The sequence below is a fragment of the Dinoponera quadriceps genome, unplaced genomic scaffold (genome assembly GCF_001313825.1).
Source record: "Dinoponera quadriceps isolate SergipeBrazil2010 unplaced genomic scaffold, ASM131382v1 scaffold2915, whole genome shotgun sequence".
Classification (NCBI taxonomy): Eukaryota; Metazoa; Arthropoda; class Insecta; order Hymenoptera; family Formicidae; genus Dinoponera; species Dinoponera quadriceps.
In genome coordinates this window covers 130162-146099 of record NW_014556924.1, presented here as the reverse complement: position 1 = coordinate 146099, position 15938 = coordinate 130162, and the positions used below count along the sequence as shown (strand labels likewise).

At 45.5% G+C, this 15938-nt stretch overlaps 1 protein-coding gene and 1 pseudogene across 1 annotated transcript in view; one reads left to right on the top strand and one right to left on the bottom strand.

Moving 5' to 3' along the window:
* The window catches only part of LOC106748508, an 89296-nt gene that overhangs the window by 53460 nt on the left and 19898 nt on the right, over positions 1 to 15938 (top strand). The gene's annotated exons all lie outside the window — the stretch shown is intronic.
* Positions 8129 to 13972, bottom strand: LOC106748478 (annotated as a pseudogene).

Here is a 15938-nt window from a genome sequence, read left to right as displayed (position 1 = left end):
TTCAATCTCGCCTCGTCGCTCGATTTTTATCTGCAAGTAAACGGGCGTGAGGGGGCAGACGTCAGAAGTTGTTCGGCGACAATTTCACGGCCCGAGAAGAGCGAGGGAGCGGTGCGTGATTCTGCCCAAGCAGTCGATCAAGCCATGAAAGTAGTTCGGTACATAGTTTGGATTCCCGTGAATTACTGCTGCCTCCGCCGCCCGCGTACTTTCGCGAAGCAACCAATTACCGCTCGATTGACTGAGGTTACGAAGTCAGCGGTATTGCAAGCGATTGGCCGCCTAACGACAAATTTACCGGCGATAAAGCGAAAAACACGAAGAGATGGATTTGGAACAGTCAGAAAAACGTCTCGTCGGTCCAAATGGAATTCTAAATGTCACAGATCAAATGTATCGCTGTTTTCTATATCCGTTGGAAGATTGTGATATGTACAATTTACGGCGGTAACGTTTTAGCAATATTTGCGGGAAAAAATAGTCCCCGTTACCAATTTATAATTTTCTAATTTTTAATAAGTTTCACTTAATCTGGATGAGTTGCATGGAGAGACTTTCTCGTTAAATTAGACAAATAGTTCAGATAAAAATTCCGTCTCCGTTACCAATACTGATTACACACAACACACACGATCACTTAGGAATGAGCGAAATCCAATCCCACGACGTTTGAACGCTGTGACGCTGATCGAACTTCCGTGACACGACGAATTAATTAGCCGACGCCACTGGCAGAGAGCGACAAGAAAGATCCCGCATTGAATCCATAAATTTCCCCGCAATTTCCCCGGTCCGACGGTCCCATTTGCATATGGAACGAGTAGAACGAGTAGCGACACCATTTTGTAGCGCCTCGTGAATAATCGTCAGTCCGGCCGGGTCGCGAACCCGGTCGCATTTTTGTTTCCCGCTCGACGACGTCGCTCGTTAAAATTACGGTCTATTACGGCACGACGGGATCGTTTCTCGCGGATCTTCATTTGAATCGTGTCGATTAGCTGGGATTCACGACGGCGCGGATCGACCGGCGGCGGGCTATGGCGGACAAATGACATCGTTTTAACACGATCAACAATGAATTTATCCGACCGACTGCGAATCCATTTATCTTTCAGAAAGAGATAGGGAAAATGGGGGAGAGAGAGAGAGAAAGAGAGAGAGAGCAACGGCACAGAGATTTCGCCGGTCGCGATTGCTAATGACTTTTTCGCTAATTTTCACTTGCCCGGAAGTTAAACTGAAAATGAATAGCTCTCACCTTTCTACTTCTGCAAAACACTATTAAATAATGAAATCTGATTTAAAACGAAATAAATGCTTTCTCCTATCTCCTCTGTCTGTACTGTCGTCCCCCCCCTCCCCTTTTTCTCTCTCTCACTCTTTATTTCTCTTTATTGCTCTCCCCTACAGCTATCTCTAGCTGTAAAATTCCCATTCACGCGATTGTCAAACGCATATCTTTCCGCACAACCATTCAAACCGTTAAATCGGACGAGCAGGCCCGATTATTTGAACATTTCGATCTTGAAGTGCGAAGATCGGAAAGTGCTCGACTAGCGCGGCGCCCGAGTAGCTTTTAATTGCCGTCTCGTAAAATGGAAGATCAAAGAACGATTAAATGCACAAAGTAGATTTAATTGGCGCCAATCGCGACGATCATAGGTTTCGCTGGCGTCGCTAATTAACGACGAGCGTAAATAAAAATGCTCCCTGCTGGGGGCATTGATCATCAGGAGCAATTATTCGCTCGCGAAACCCTCGCTGCTCGGTAATTTCATTAATTTAAGAAGCATCATTTCACGAGCCGACCGCGATCGTTTTTCACGAAAGTTGTTCAAGTCGTGAAGCTCAACCGGTGTCTCCGGCGAGTTGAGTGCGCGAACATAATAGCGGCCGGCTAAATGTCCGGCTATATCGCGTCTGTTTCTACTTGGCCGTAGCGCAAACTTCAAACAGGAAATTCCGCATCCATTGTATTTCCTCGGTTAAATTTCGCAAGGATCGAGAGGCGCGTGCAATCGAGGGTAGAATAATTTTCCGCGACGCAATGTCTCTTAATTGAACCGTCGAACGAACAATGACGAAGATCTCGGTTAAACGCGACATACTCGTACGTACTATTTGGGTTACCACGACTCCCCCTGTGGGTGTCCGCTGTCTCACTTCGTTCCGCCGAGGCTCCGCGCTCGAAGACCGGCGCATCTACAAAAATCGATTTAGCCGTCGCGAAGTCTTTTATCTTCTACGAGCGGCGCTCGTAGATACGAATAAAAAGTAATGCTTCGGAAGGCCCCACAAAAGCTGGTGCGAATGAATTATTCGAGCATCGCGAGTATCCTCACACGTTAACCGATGCTCCTTTTCATCGCACCATTGTTCTCGCTGTTCGCGCCATTAACATACACGATCGCGATAATGATCGTTCCAGATTTCTTATATACAAAAAAGCGCGCTGCCTGAATTATTATCGGTAACGATGGCGTAAACATTGTTCACGTTTATCCGTCGCGGAAAATTCTCTTCGTGCCTGGACATATCCATGTAAAAATGCCAGGAATTTTGATGGAAAAAAAAAAGATATTTTTTCCATATCTACATCTTTCATCTGTCATTTCCGTTCGTCGTGCAATCAATCGTTTACGAGTCGACGGTATTTTTTATTTAAAAAATATGCATGAATAATACAACGTGCGCCACGTATAACGTCCAACTGTAACATCTCCAGTGTTGTCGCAGCTTATTCAATGATAACCGAACGTGGTTTACCGATGGTAAAAATGGTTTCGACTGTATACAGTCGAAACATAAATCGATACCTCGACAAAAAGAAATACGAAACGAACGGTGGGAACGGCCCTCATCTCGCGGTGGGCATCTCGAAGTAAAAATGGACGACGATAAGAATTTCGGTGTTACGTGCAATATATAATTCTCATAAATCTAAACTGAAAATTCAATATATATCTAGTTGCAGGTGATCCAGTCTAAATACTCTAAAATCGGCGATACATTACGGGCGAATTTTCGCGCGAAATTTTATGCGCACGAAGTGTATCCGGTCGCTGCGTGTAAAAACGCAATTACTGTCGGGACAACTAAATAGTTGACGGAAGTGACTAATAGTTGGCGTTGTTTCGTTTAGTGCCGGGAGGATCATAAAACATTTGTGGGCAACCGTCGTATTTAATGCCGTATTACCCGATTTCGTTTAATCCGAATAAAATCCACAAAACTCGCGTATGCGGAGAGAATGTATATATGATAATTTTTCTTCCCGTCCAAGGGACCGACGTAATATACGTTCGGATATATTGTTCTTTACCGGCGTGATTAAATTCCGTCTGAACAAGTTAACGAAGAAGCTCGGAACTTCAGTTTGAGATACACGCTGTGTAAGAGCGTGTAAGAGCGCGCCCGCCCTAGGAAGAGTTAAAGTTGGAGAGGCGGACTTAACCGCATTCGCGAAATGAAGCCGGGGTCTCTCCTCGGCGCGAAATGATCTCCCGTTGCCGCCCTCGTTGAAGTTCGTCGGGAGGGGCAGGGGGTACAACAAAAGGGCTCAAAGAAAAATCAGTTGATTAAATCCGAAGCGTGTGGAAAAAAAATCGGCGGGTATCGGTCTGTGGTGTTTAATAAAATGCGTCGGGGATTAATGTGGGTTTATCTTAAGCTGTTAAATTAGTCAGGTAAACTCGAGAGGCGAATAAAAAAAAGTTCGGTCCCTTCCGAGAATCGTCGTGCTTGATTAATTGGCCTTTACTGTGTAAACGTGTTCTGCTTTCAACAAAATTATGGGTGGTTTCGAGTTCCCGGTCGATACGTTTTCACATGTGTCTGCATGTATGTATGCGTGTAATAAAGATCGTATTTGATTTTGTTGGTCGAATAAATAGAAAAGAAATGGATGTTCCCAGAAGTGAGAAACGAAAGCATTTGTCTCGAAGCGCGAGAACGTTGCAAAACCGCATCTTACGTTTTCGTATGAATAATTTTCTGTTCTTACTACTGCGAGGCTTTCGTCTCTCGTACGCTTAGAAACATGCACTAGTAAACATCTTTTGTCGTCGCTGTCACGATATATATAGGCGAGGATTTGTTCTCGTCGATATCAAACGCTCTCTTTCACTCGAACATATCTACGATATTAGTTACAGTTTCCCAAACTGAAATTCTTCTCCTACCTTAGATCTTTATATATTTGTTGGACTTACAATGATGTTCTACAATTCTATGACCACGCAAAATTATAACTAAAGATTTAAACGTAAAGATTTTTATTTTATTCATTGAGAAACCAAACAATCCTGTTTGTTGAATCAAACATTCGTTTGTCTCCATTCCAATGGATAAATTTGTTTCAATTAAGGAAATTTCATAAAATCCAAAGAAATATTTTCCTCCGTGTACAAGAATATATCATAATGAAAGCAATATAAAGACCTTAGCTGTATTTGATCCAACTTAACCCAACTTTATCTAACTTAGCTTATCAACACTTGCAACTTTCCATTTCTGATTCTCGTTCTTTCTTTCCTTCCCAACCTCTTTATTCTCCGGTGTTCAAAACTTAACCTCTTCTTTCATCCTTTGAACAGGCGGATTGACCTCTTTCGATTTTTATCTCACCTACAGTTTCTGTTTAAAGCTGCTGAATTCACTTGGGCTTAAATTTTTATATTTTTTAAACCTCCCGGGAATATCTGAGAGAGAAATTGCCCGGTTTACTAGTTGAGACGTAAAGAGACAGCTTCTCATAAAAATAAAACCTATCGTAATCTTTTGGAATTCGTAAACGTGTTGGCGGGGTCGAAAGTAGAGAAGCGCAATTTCGGGAAATGCAGAAGCACGCGCTTTCACACGTCGGACATATGCAAGCACACTGCGAACGAATGCTGCGGTGCTTGTTTATACTTTCCCCGAAGCGGTCCCCGCGAGATAAGTAAAAGCAATGCCGGTTGCTCCACTTTGTTCGTGTACAACCTAGTATCTGCTTGTTGTTTTTTCTCTCAGCGAGTTTGGACGCGAGTCGCGCGCGAAAACGGAGACGCGGCTATTTTCACTACGTGCGAGTTGAATAACAACGATCGGGTTTCTCATCTGCAGATGGTCGGGCAGAACTATTGTGTCTCCCTTCCTCCATTTTTCGAGCAACTCGCAAACGCGGTTCTGCAGGAACGACGGTGTCCGACAGGGACGGCGTCCCAGAACCGCCGACCTACATTTCAATAACGACATAATTTCTCTCTCCGCAATATTTTTTCCGGCTCTCGAACGTTTCTTTCTCGGCGTTTATCATCGCATTCGATGTAATTGCAACATTCGGTCGATCATTCATTCGTTTCTTTGGAAAGATGGCCGAATTAACCGCAATTCGTTCGCTTATTCACTCAAGAATATTATTCCATATCTCGCTGAATTGTGCGTTTCCTTGTTGCGATTATTCGTGCGCGATGAAGATTCGAATAGCCGCCGGAGTTCCGTCTTACAACGCGTAATTAAACTCCAAGCGGCTAGAGCTCGCTCGGAAATTAATTCGTTCGCTTACCCTCGTTTGTGTTCGGTAGTTGCGCTTTTCGAGCACGAACGACTCTTTCTCGAAGCCGCGACCTCCGGGAGGTCGCGATCGTGATCGCCGCGCGATGCAGATTCTCGCGTGTCGCAACTTATTCTCGCCATCTTGGCGACCCTCGACAAAAGAGGCCTGCCGAGAACACGTAGGTAGCTCAACAGGTAGCCTCGAGAACTCGGCCTCTCCTCTCCTCCTCTCGCATCGGCATTTTTCCGCCGTTCTTTCATATTTTGTATGCAGGCATGCCAGCGAGCTGTCACGGCTACCCGCGCGCGAATTGCTCCCGCCGAGGCTGATACCTCTCTCTTTCTCTCTTCACACCGCTTCACCTTTTGACACCGAGCGCGAATCGAATTTTAACTGCGGACGCGGCGACAAATGCGTTTAAATAAACCTATTCGTTTACGCGCGACACCGGCTTGTTTATCGCGAACGGCACGGTCGATTTTACGCGATCGTGCTTTGATATTAATTTCGACGGCTGCACACGGCTGCGTCATTTCGACGACGACAGTCGCATGTCGAAACAATCCATTTGGGAGTTTCGATAAACGCGTTAAAAATTCGTCCCGAGAATCCCGGAAATTAACGATATATGTAAAAGGTCGATGATATACAAAATTATAGTAAGTATAATAATAATAATAATTTTGTTAGTCCCCAAAACATAGTTCAGAATAATATAATACAAAAATTAAAATTAAAAAATATATATTCAACAATTACGTCAGACGAAGAGAAGGCTATCAGCCTGTGTGATCGCGGAGGAAACGAGTTCTGTTGGAACGGCAAATTGTCNGGGGGGGGGGGGGAGTAAAGGCCATGGAACGTCATATTAAATAGTATAACTTGTAAATATGGATGCGCTTAGTTGTCCACTTTGTTTGCATTCGTGACACAGTTGGTTAGATTTGGTGAAAATGTTTAAGTTTTGAAACGGGCATGATAATAATTTAAAGATCGTATAATTTAACTCGCCACATACCGCACTGCTGCTGCCTCCATGTTGCCACCGGCCGCCTCGTCTTCCAAGAAACGCCGCTTCCACGTAGAGAATGTGGGACACAAATGATCGGAAAAAGCACAATCTAATCTAACGAGACTACGTGCACAGTCATTAAGGTCGCCCGTCGTCCGGCACTTAACACTCACCGATACACAACTACACCTCGCGGTATACCTCAAACGAGTGAATAAAACGCGGCTTGGCGCGCTCGAGATAGACGCGCCCGACACAGACGAGTCGAATACAGAGAAACGCGTCCGACCCGTCGTCGTCGTAATTACCGTCGACATCGCTACGTTCTGCAACTTGCAGATAGCGATCTACGTTCACACCTGTAGAATATCGTACGATACGCGAAAGAGATTCGATCGGAACGCGAACAAGATTCGACCGGATCGCGTTACCGACGACATAGCACTAGGACTGCCAACCGTCCGATTTTGGCGCGAAGCATCAGATTTTTCAGGCTGACAACGTTCGAACCGGACGTTACATATCCGGTTTTCAAGTATATCCAATTAATAAAATGAAATCTGCAAATGTCGTGCAACATATTGATCAGATGCATCGGATCAATTGTCAAATATGGAAAATTACGAACGGCGTAACAAAAGGTCTGTTCGTTTTCGCTGCACCGCTGAACTAGTGCAATAAGTTGAAGTGAGAAAACATATACTTATCTCGCTTCAACTTATTGAACTAGTTCAGCGGTGCAGCGAAAACGAACAGACCTAAATATATGTTCGCGAGAACACTAAAAATTCCCCATTCGACGCATTCAATAGCCAATCGCAGCTCAACCCTCCGTATGATTCGCTGTTTTTCGCCGCGTAATTCAGTTGATCACTGTGGACAGAACCACTTCTCTCGTGTATAAGTAAAGAAAATCGGAGAAAAAATTACAGACGGCGTAACAAATATATGTTCGCGAGAACACTAAAAATTCCCCATTCGACGCATTCGATAGCCAATCGTAGCTCAACCCTCCGTATGATTCGTTGTTTTTCGCCGCGTAATTCAGTTGGTCACTGTGGACAGAACCACTTCTCTCGTGTATAAGTAAAGAAAATCGGAGAAAAATGTCTTGAAATTACTTCAGGCCTCTACTTTAATCTTTAAATAAGTGTTTATTTAACCTTCAATGTTTATAATCTTTTACTTGGAGAAAAGCACGGAGAGAGATATACGATTTTTCTGCTCGAAGGAGATAATTCATAACTTTTGAACGCGTTGAACGAAGACAAAATCGCGTGTCGTGATTGGTCGAGATCGTCGTACGAGAAAGGGAAGACAGAGATTCGAGCGATAGCGAGAATCGGCAAGAGTAATGTAGTGAAAGCGCGTAGGGCAATAAGAGAGACAGATTTCTCCTTGAACACCAACTTCTTCAATTTATTGTCGCCAGAATTCTTCGTAATTGACGATAACCTGACAGAGTCAGAAGGTAAACAGCAGTTCCGAACTATTCGTGCGGCTTCTATATGGCCTGTCCTCCGTATCTCTCATAGCGTATTTTTAACTAACCTCCTTAGTTTCGGCGGATCTCGCTCAGTTTACCTCGAGACTATCTCGGATACTTCAGTTGGAAAATCCTTCGCAGACAAAGGACTCTCCTTCCTGTTTCCGGGCTTTAGTAAGTAACGAGTATCCGAGTACGATGTCGTTGCAACGTGCTATGTCAAAGTTGCATCGTCCGTCTTCGCAGGACCTCGAGATCCTAAATGTCTCACGTTCGGCTCCTCGAGCGCCCGTCTCAACGTTACTGGAACACGTTTCGATCAGTTGCATCGGAGAGGCTGACATTTTGTCCACGTCGAAGATAGAGTGTTTGGAGTCTCCGTTGCACATTCCAAACGTCGTGCGCGACGATGATTCTTCCGTCAGCTCTTCATCGGGACATATTTTCGTTTCGTCGTTCGGAAGGTGAGTGCCCGACTCAATCACGTACGTCAGATTGGTCGATTTGCTCTTGAAGGACGTCGCGCTGTCCAACGAAGTCGACTCCTCGTCTGCGTTAAATTAGTATCGATTCAAGTTTTCAAACTCCTGTTCAATTTTTTAACTGGGGTTTTGAGAGTTTTTCTTTTAATAAATTGCGCTATTTTTGTAAATTCTCGGTCATTAAATGTAATTATATGTGAAATCTTTTGGAGAGAGTGGGTCAAAGAGTGTTATGTAATTTGACACGTGGGAAAATTTGGGGAACGTAGGAAATTTAGGATGAAGTTTCTTTTACTCTCATCAATCGCCTCATTCTACTTTCCTGAGAAAGCAACTTGAGGAAGTTGAAGAATTTTAAGTCATTAAAAAGTTATCCTGCCACATCCACGAAAGTAATGTCCAGTGACCAAGAACGGCTAAAATAAATTTCGCATCTCGGCAAGATAACGTGCAACATGGAATAATACTGCGATTCTACTCGATGGATGAAAGAAAAATATATCTGCTAACTTAGAATCAACGTGAAATAATATAGAATTTCGGAATTGCACGTATCAAAAGGTTCGCCTGATGCTTCCGAGAAAAAAACTCGATATTTCGACGCTTCCTCTTAACGAACAGATTTTTTTCTAGAAAATTTGATTCCATTGCATGTTATATTCCCGAGACAACGGATTTAAATTCACTCGTAAAGAGACAAAGGGACGAAAAGAGAGGGAGAGAGAGAGAGAGAGAGAGAAGAGGAGATTATTCTTGCTCCTTGAAATCTCAAATGAAATCTTTACGAACAATGGCGCGAGTACTTTATCCTTAATAAATCTCCGACAAATTCCACGCTAATACCTGTTTCGCGTCGATCGAGCGTCTCGTCCTCCACGTAGTCTGAATACAATGACGATGCTAAAGCATCGTCCCTGCTGCACGTCGTTCTTTTAATTCCAGAACTTGTTATCGCTTCGTTCCCCTCGGATCGGCCGGGCTTTTCGCGCGGCGATAACCTCCGTGTAGCACCCTTTGAGCATCGATCCACGCCAAACGTGACTTCGCGGAGGGCACGATTCAGCTGCTCGATTAGATCTTGGATGTAAGACAGTGTGGGTGTATCGCCCTCCTCCTTGCTGATCTTCGCGGCGACTCGCAAGTCCTTTAGTGCTTCTGGAAAGACAAGACTTCGTATTCTCGCACACTCTCACGAAGCTCCTGTAACTGTGTCACATCTCTCTCCCTCTCTCTCTCTCTCTCTTTCTCTTCGCAATTTTGCGCAACACGACCATGTTACCGCGAGCAAGAAACTGAGATACGTTTTCTAAATTACCGGGAGGTCTCCTTTCTTAAAACGACACCGCGCTACACTGAGAAAAACAAAGTGCTGCCGTTCAAATAATGTTTACTTAGTCCGAGTAAAATGATTATTCTAATACTCCTTAGCAAATATATGCTGGAAGTACACGTGAGAAAAGAGTTTTCGTGGGCGTATTCGCACGAAAGGAACACACGCACTCCGATAATTATTGTCGTATACCATCGGAATCTCGCACAGATTCGTTCGTGTAATTTCGTGGGAACTTCATGGCAGATTTACTAAATCTATTCATTCAGCATTGATTACAGGCGCCCAGAGGTGTTACATAAAATTACAAATGCGAGTAGCTATCTCCGCGTTTTAAAAGTCACGTTTCACGTCGCAGACACGGACGCTCCGTGTCCAGATTTCACCCGGCAGAATAAAAATCCTCCGTGATAAAAGCGTCAACGCTAACACATTAGAGCAGAACGTCGTACTATTTTTTAGTCCGCTTCTCTCTCTTCCTCTCTTTCTCTCTCTCTCTTCTTTTTTTTACGGTCCAACCGTACATTCTCGACCAGAGAGCGGCCTCAGATATTCCGAGCAACTGTTTTAAATGTCCTTTTCACGCGGCTCGCATACAACGTAAAATTGCAGAGAGTATTATTCGTCCGGGCTGAAAGCCGTCGTCCAAGATACAATGAGATATTGCGTCTCGTTGGAATTCCGCGAGGCTGCGGGGACGCTTTAAAGGAGCCTCGCGGAAATTCCTAGGAGAAAAGGCGATCGCGCGCTCGAGAAACTCGTCCGTTCGCGAGATCCCGCCGAACGGACGACCGCGCGATCCCCGTGGGAGTGACAGTTTAAGAAGTCGTCACCGGCGAAACGACCCAACATCGCCAAGCACTGGGCCCTCAGAAGACCGGCGTGGAAGGTCCACTTGCTCGAGTTCGCCTCCTCCGCGTGCTCTCGGCAACGCGCCGCCTCGCGCAACGCCTTCGCGTACTTCCCTCTTTCCAAATGGCAGCGCCCGATCTCGTGGTGGAGCCAAGCTCGCGGCACGGGGTGGCCGACGTGGACAGACACGTTCTCCCAGGCGCGTGCGGCTGCTCGCAGACAGCCGAAGGTAAGGTGCACCTTGCCCAGGGTAACCAGAGCCCTCGACAGGTGCACGACGTCGTTCGTGCTCAGCGACAGGCGAACCAGCGTGGCGACGTGGCCGGACGCTCGATCATGCCTCCCCAGAGCTGCATGGATCAGAGATAAGTAATGGTACGCCGGTATCCTGTGCCGGCGAGGATCCCCCAGGTCGGGCGACAACGCCAGCAGGCCCTCAGCGAGCCTCAGAGACGTCCGCATCTTGCCGGCGTCGAAGTTGGCCTTCAGTTTCTTCAGCATTACGTCGGCATGGCTGTTGGATTGCTCCAGGGTCGCTCGGGATCGGCTCAGTTGGCCGATCAGTGATCCTAGCGCGGGAAAAGTATCGTTGGACGTTGGTTTCTTGTCGAGATATCTGGGAAGCGGGAACGAAAGAGAGGGTTTTCAGTTTTTCGGCGAACGAAATTCGTGGGAGGGGGGATGCGATTGAGCAACGGAGACTTCCTTCGTCGTGGCTCTAACCCTTCGTCGCCACATTGTTCACTTTTCGCTGCTTAACTTAGCACACTGGGCGTGAAACTCGGTAATTTTTCTGGTGTGCTCTTACTTATGTAGGTATATACTTTCAATCACTCTGACAGTTTACGCAAGATTCGTGCGAACTTCTCGGACAATCGAAAAAATGCAATTATGCCAATGAAATTTTGTTGCTGTCGCAACGACGTTTTGCTAGAAAATTATTTTTCCCGCGTAAGAAATCGTTTTACCGCCACCGTATTGACAAACAATTTGCCGTTCCAACAGAACTCGTTTCCTCCGCGATGGTTTCGCAAGCAAAAATGACTCTTCTCCGCGCGAGATCGCCGTTTTCGGGGCCGTCGTCCGCGTTTACACGTAAGCCCGGCGGATTGATTTCACACTCACCTGAGGATACTGGAGATAATCGACAGATCGGAGGACTTGGAGGCGTCACGAGGCACTCTGAGCATCGCGCTCTCGGGACACGAAGTCACCCTCGAAATTGCGTCGCTCCTCGTATTCGCCGACAGCCTCGAGCTTTTCTCCGGATTACTCCATGAGCTTATCGTAGCCGCGGTGCGTCGAGCTGCCACGCTGTGGCTGCTGTCGTGCGGGCAGACGGTGGCCGCTCGATGATACAGCACCAGCGCCGACTCGTACTCGCCGCTGTGTGTGATTTACGCGTGCCGAATTTTAAATCATGCTCGGTCTCGTCGATAAATTATTGTTTAAACGCCCATGCGCTTACGCAAGCGGGATTTAATGCGAAATTCCCGACGGGAATTTATTAAACCATTGTTACTCTCATCAACGCATTAACCGCCCGGCGAATTTTACATGCCTTGTCACGATGTCTATGTCGCGATGAAATGTTTACTGTCGCAAACGCGTGAAGATAAAATATCGCGTATTATGATTAACCATACCGCCGCTACATAATGCGTGACACATTTATCTGACTGAGGCTCACCCACGGTGGCTTCCATGACGATCAACGTGTCGGCAAATACGTTATCGTTCCAGGATGAAATTTAGCACGGGCGCGTTTGGTGCAAACGTGTGGAATATAAGGTTGTAAATATAACGAAGGTAAAAATATAAAAATACATGCTACGTATATTGGATAATTTATTAATACTTGCACGAAGTGCGGTCGGCAAAGTGGTAAGTATCTTATAATTCTGCCTGGAGGTCAAACGTTTTGTAAAGTCGCAACGGTGACGTTGGTTTTATAGTTAACTGTGAAATTCGCGAAAAAAAACCTGACGGGTCGTCTCATTGGCGCACGTGTGTCAAGCCGCGGGCTGTTTATGGATCTATCGAGTTATCGAGGCGAAAGGGAAGAGAGAGAAAATCTATTTGTGGAATTAAAATGTTCATAGCTACCCGCAAAAGCTAAATACCAGTCTGTTTGTAAAGCGATATTCCCGTCGAATGTTCTTTCAGGAAAACGACATATTGGCAATATTTCCGATATTCCCCATGACCCATTTTTTCTCCCGGGAGCGACCAAAATGCTTGCACTTCAACGACGACGATGACGACTACGATAGGTTGTAACGTGTTTTAAATTCGAAATAGTCCGCTCTGCAAAGTTATGCGACTTTCTATCGATAATAATTTCGCCTCGCTGCAACATAGTCCGAGGAAAGTTCGCATGCAGAGAATATACCGAAACGCAGCATAACGTAGGCATCTAACCAGAAAAAAAAAGAGAAAAAAGAGAGAGAGCGAGAGATTACCATTTTAACTAAAAGCATCGAATGATCTAGACTCATCGATCCGTTGAAATGCACCTTAACAATACGCGATGCGATATTTAAAACAGAAAGCTTTCCAGCCTTTCGCATAAACTTTTTATCGCTTGTTGCACGCGTCAATCAGTACCGTACCCGCATAAAATATCGACATTTTTGACGTAACTAAGCTAATAGAAATATATTGTGATCATTTCCACATTCATCCGTCCAGATCCGATTTCCAGATGAAAATTACAGGACGTGAAAGCGTACAATAGCTTTTCCTCCCTGTTATTGTTACACGTATTCACCGGCCGACGCGCGAGTCCTCCTCCTAGAGACGAGACAAAGCGATAAGGCCGCATAAAGGCGCAGCCGAGCCAGTTGGAAATTCATCGTTGCAAAGAGGAAAAAACCAATTAAGACTTAACGGCCTTTTTAACGCTAAATCGATCGTCTCGAAAGAGCGACGGTATTGTCCCGCTCGGCCGCCGCGAGAGATCAACCGGCGTCACGCTCGCGTCTCATTCGCCGGGCTGATCGAAACTTATGAAATATGAAGTAGGACGCGGAATTAATGCGGTTCCGCGTTTGATATCATTAATGGCTAGTATCGATCACCGTTACCGTTGGCACAGCTCGTCCGCTTGACGGTGCAGGGCTTGCGCATATTGCCGGACATTTCCACGCAACGTCGGCTTCGAAGCGCTCGCCTGAAAGCGCGCGCGATTCTCCGCGTGCTCCACGACCCGTCTCGTCACGTCAGCACCGCGCACAACGTCGTCGCCGAACTCCCACACGGCGGACGTGGCCATCCGCGTCGTGAGTTTTTCTCGTCGGACTGATTTGTTTCGCGACGGACGGCCGGCTTGTAACCAATTTCGCTCGTCTCGAAATCGATTTGCCACTCGAGACGGATGTGTGAAAGGTGCCATTACACGGTCGTTAGGACTTGCGTGGAAAATCATTGCGCGGGATTCTAAACGAGATAGGTTTTATTAGAAAGATATAGAAACGCTTTTTTGTTCTTGGAACTTTCCTAATTGGAGCATCGGCACACTCGATGCGTACAAACCGCAGGATTTTTGTGTTACGTAAATATTTACGCTGACAGCTACGGCGTGTCAGTTTTGAAATTCACATTCGTTCTCGTCGCATATCAAACAACGCTCCAATTTATTTTCGCACGTACTTTTGTAATTAATATCTATTTACATTGTATAATAGATATTATAATTAAACGCAATATAATTGGAACGTTATGATTGGCAGTATATATTAGAATCTAACTAAGAATTGTAGGAGATAAATTTTCACAAATTTTTCTCTTATCAAATACACGATCCTATTTTTATATGCTCTCTTCTTTAAAATTATCTTATAACGTTGTTCTTTACAGGCATCAAACATCACTGCGAATATTGCGATATTTGCAAGTTAACTCAGCTCCTCTTTGTTTTCGAAATTTTCGCTTACCAATAATAGCGAAGCATTCTATTTTTGGCCACTATCAATGATTAATCGACATCTCGGAATTTCTGTTGCACAGTCATCTAACTGATCCAGCGTTTCAGCATCATCAAGTCGCTGCTCATCATTAAGCATACTCACAACCCCCGACCTGCTTTAACGTTCGATATTCCAGATGCCGCCACATAAGAGCGCTTTAACGGATGACAAATTATCCGCGAGGACTCGCGCGTCAAATTAATCGGCCGAGGGAGCGTGAATTGACTCCGCGCGCTGCGGCTTTGCCTAAATGAGTTTTTCATACCGATCCGCCGCTCCTCTGTCGCGAAGGCATATTTCTCCTGTTACTTTCGTTCTTTTTTTTTTTTTTTTTTTTTTTTTTTTTTTTTTTTTTTTTTTTTTTTTTTTTTTTTTTTTTTTATTAAATCGGATATCGCAAGATACTTCGGCGGGATTTGGTTATCGCGGAAGATGAATGGCGGCAATTTCGAAGGGGGGAAGGCGAAAGACACCGAAAGCTATTATAACTAAGAAAGCTCGAGCGCGCCGTGTATGAGGAGCGATCTGTCTTCGTAAGTTCTTCTTGCGTACCTGGCAACAATACGTCGCGACGCAGCGTTCGTATTCTCAAAACGATCCTGAGCTTATCGGTTTTGAATGTTGTTCTACCGACGCACGAATTGCCACACTTTCCATCTGCGCACGTGTATCTCGCGACGGACTCGCACTTCGCGCGGAGACTTTTGTCGAATTCCATTCGCCCGGTCACAGACACACATCCCTCGCTGATTGCACTCAATTTCCAACGTTCCGATTCTGCCCGCCCTCCCCTCTACTCTGTTTTCTTTTCCTCGCCACCTACTCGATAAAATTACCATACTATTCCCATGCGGTGGTTAATTAATTATTCTTGCCAATTAACAGTCGGTGCCGCCTCCGGCGGCATAATGTCGGAGAGTCGAAGAGAAAGAGAGAGGAAGAGAGAGACGGATAGGGAAGGTGAAACTAGAATTTCAGACGGTGCTCTAATGACTGAGAAAAAAAGAGCAGAAAAAAGGAAGGAAGAATGACAGCGAGAAAAAGAACAGGGGAGTGGAGAGGGAGGGAGAGAGAGAGAGAGAGCGAGCTGAAGTGCCGGAGCGGTAAGGAGATTTCCGCTATGATGATTCCGGCAGGACCGGCCAGAATGTTGTTGCCCGTCTCTCGGATTTGGTGCGACGTCGTTATTGGAAAACGACCGTGCATCACCGCCAAAATCGGCCTGTCAGGCGTCACCGGATTGGGACGCACCGGATAACGAGATTGCGCGAT